We start from the raw sequence: 4,023 nt of genomic DNA on the forward strand, positions 1-4,023 counted from the left end.
GGACTCAAGGTGGTCTTTCTAATGGACCCGTCACGCCTTGGGTGTTGGGTAATCTTAAGCCAATGCGCTAAATTTCTGGATTTGGTCTTGCTCTATCCTAGTATGACTAAGAGTGAGTTTTCTTTAAAGTGGATTGGTGACCCAAGCGGACTACTTGGGCTGGGACAATTAACGACCGTTGACTATCCAGTAGCCAACTACATTCGTCAGGGTGCCCCGAGAACAATTTGGTTAACGAACGACTGCGGCCCGCATAATCGTCCTTTGAGTGGAAAATAAAAAATAAGCGTCGTTTGACGGAATATGTTATGCCATGAATGCAACAGTTTATAGCAATTTAAGCATATTAAGCACAAATAAACAATTCAGCAATTAATAATAATTAATCAAATAGTCAAATCTTATGGTTAGAACTTAATTGCCTCCCCAGCAGAGTCGTCATTTCTGTTTTACTTAAAGAGATATAAGGATAATGACTGAGTTTTCAGAAAATCGATTAAACTTATGATTTAAGAGAAATCGAATTTCCAAAAGAACAGAGTCGCCACTTAATTTTTTAGTAAAATTCAAGAAAAAACTATAAGGTTTTCAACAGATTTAAACAGATAAAATCAATTGAAAATAAAAGGGTTCGAGTTCAACTGTACATTCCGAGAAGGTATTAGGCCCTCGGAATGCTCGCTAACTCGCGGTTGACCGTCGATTTGACTTAAAATGATTTGACTAATTTTTGAGAAATTTAACATAAGAATATTACAATATTTAATTAACTTTGAAAAAATAATTAGATAAACGACACATTTTCTTTTTTAGAGAAAAGAATTCAAAATGACACATTTGGCTTATGATACAAGTGATGAGAATCTTAATAAAACTAGATTAATTAAAGTTTTATTTAATTCATTTTTTAAAATAATAATTTGAACCAATTTAATAAATTAAAGCATGAAACCATTTTAAATCAATTGATAAAAGAGAACACACACAATTTATTTATTTTTTATTTTTTTATTTTTATTTTTTGGTTCATTTGAGAAAAGTGTTAACTTAAAACCATTTAAATAAGCAAAATGACTAAAGGAAGAGGCATTCAAAACATATATTCTTAAGAACAAAAGATTTAATTAAAATAAAATATGGCCAATATATTTGATTAGTAAGATAAAATGAATACAAAACAAATAAAAGAATGTATTAAAAGTAAACCAATGTAAAGAAAATAACTTATCGTTTGGGGAATTTAATTAGGTTAGTTAACAATTTAAAAGTTAGAGTCAACACATAATAAACAATAAATAATCATAATTGAATAATTAAAGAGTAGGGAGAAATTGAATTTGGGCCTCCTTTTGGGCCAAATTCGCTGAAATTTTGGGGTTCAGTCCTAAACCCGTTTTTGTATATATCTGTTGTATATCCGTGTATATCTGATGTATACAGCCCATTTTTCTGAGATTCTAGGACCTGTATTTCAGGTTCCGACCCCATCCTTTATTTTTGACCTGTGGCTGCTGCGTTTTAACCTGTATATCAGTATATCCCGCTGTATATCTATGTATACAGGCTGCATCTCAGCCTATTTTCAACCTTTCGAAATCTGAATTTAATTTTCCGGCCCATATTTATCATTTTCTATCCCTGTTCGTCGGCTATTTAGACTTGATAAAGAGACACACTAGGCCTGTAATGCCCCCGAGATGCAAGGAGAGGGAGCGGAGTCCAAATGGACTCAAAAAGATTTTCACATGCCACAGATAAAAGAGAAATACATTAGTAAATTCAAAGTTCAATGACATGAGAAAAGAGTGCATTCAAAGAATAATAATACCAACTCAAGTGAATAAACAGACCAAAACAGAAAGAAATTCATCCTCGAATTAATGCATTAGAGTATTGGCAGACAAGTGATGTACTTTATGAAGAGAAAATAAAATGACATAGGGAAAAGAAATATTTTTCTTTCTGTTGCTCAGTGAATCCAAACGATGAGGAAGTGAATGAATATATATATATATATATGTATAAATATGTATATATGTATATATAAAAATATATGTATACGTGTATATATGTATATATATAAATATATGTATATATGTATATTTTTTATTTTTTATTATTATTTTTTTTATTTTTTATGGAAAAGGCTAGCAACAGATTTCCTATAGCCTAGTAAATATATGCTACATGGGATCACTAAAATAGCAAATAATACTAACAACCTAGGAACAATTAGCGATTAGAGGAAAACACCGTCATTACATTATTTATGTAACATTACTATAAATGGCAAAACACCCCTGGCAAGCTTTTTTGAATAAAAAATGAAAAGCAAAGGCTTAATTCAAATATTTCTTACATTTAACAAGCCATGACTCAAAGATAGCTACTATTGAAACTTCAAAGACTAGCATGATTCACGATGCGGCTAGTGAGGAATACAAAACAACAAATCTACTCAAGGTGATCGAAAATGGAACAAAGCAAACTCACATTAACGAACACTCCGGAAAATTATCGATTTAGCCTTTAACGTAGTCAAATAGAGACAGATTAGGAAGAAAGCCAACTCAAAATGTAAGCCAATAGGGACTGTACGACTAACACTATTATGAATGAGATTTAGAGCCGCAAATAACTAGTGTATGAACCATATTATTTAAGCGAACACAAATAGAGAGAGCACCATACCCAAAAAACGATAAAATCACTCGACACACTAGCTAAAATGTGTAAAAAAAAATGACCCTACCTATCGGACTGAGACAAAATGGCATTCTAAATCCAGAAAGAAAATCACAATCATCCCGAGCTACAACCAAACAATAGGATTAACAGTATAATACTAAGAAAATAGAAGGAAAAATCAACTCAAAATCGCATAGAGCCGGCGAGACTCCTAGCCAAACGGACTACAAAGTTTAGATAAACAAACGAAGATGCACCACCAATTTCGAATCTAAGAGCAAGCCAAGATTAACCCCCAACATTTCAACATTTCATACAGCTTACAACCTTCAGACAATGAATGATTTACACCTTAAGAAATGAACGACACGAATCAGGGAATGGGTTTACCTTTCTGAATGCAGCGAGCTGGACAAACAACGAGCTAGAATGCACCGCGACTTCAACACCAAAGGACGAATACTCTTCCTGGAAAACTCTCTGTTTCTTTAGTATATATCTCCCAAATTCCAACAACTTCCTCTTGATATTTTCTTTACTTTCTTTAATGATTCTCTAACACAAGAATATTTTAAACTCCGAAAAAAAAATCAAAAAATCCCCCCCTCTACAAATGAACAAAGATATAATTATATAGGGGAAGTTTAGGGTAGATTTTTGGGGGGAATTCGGGTGAAATTTTTACCATTCAAAATTCAAAATCCAAAAATTCTTTCACCAAATCGGAACGACACACTTTTCCTCTGAGATTTCAACCCATTCCGTAAGAGGAAAGGGCAGAAACGCATGCTTGCTCTTCTCTGCTCGGGTTGTACGACGGAGAGGGAGGTGAGGAGGACGGACACACGCGAAGTTACTGGATCGATTTGATGGGCTGTCGGGTCGCGGTGGGTTGTTGTTGTTCCTTTTTGGGCTGCTGGCCGTTTCTGTGAAGAAGAAGAATAGTGCAAATGGGGGGTCGATTTGGTGTATGTTGTTATTATTTTAGTATTGTTGTGTTGTATTGTTATAATTGTAGGTTGTATTATTAATGTAAGTAATGTATGGAATTATTGGAATGGGGCTGGAAAATGGGCTGGGAATTATAAAGGGAATTGGGCCGATTTTTGGTATTAAGAAAATGGCACAAAATGGTTCTTAAATGGGTTTATGGTGAGGTGAGTTAGATTAAATTTAGGGAATAGCTTTAGAGATTAATTCGGCTAGAATCTAAATGAATTAATATTAATTAATTAACGAGCTTCTTAATCTTAACGAAGTAAAATAATTAACTTAATTATAAACTAATTACTTTAACAATATACACGACTAAATAACCTAAACTAATTACTTTAA

This window comes from Solanum tuberosum, unplaced genomic scaffold, assembly GCF_000226075.1.
Source record: "Solanum tuberosum cultivar DM 1-3 516 R44 unplaced genomic scaffold, SolTub_3.0 scf00110, whole genome shotgun sequence".
In the NCBI taxonomy this organism is placed as follows: domain Eukaryota; kingdom Viridiplantae; phylum Streptophyta; class Magnoliopsida; order Solanales; family Solanaceae; genus Solanum; species Solanum tuberosum.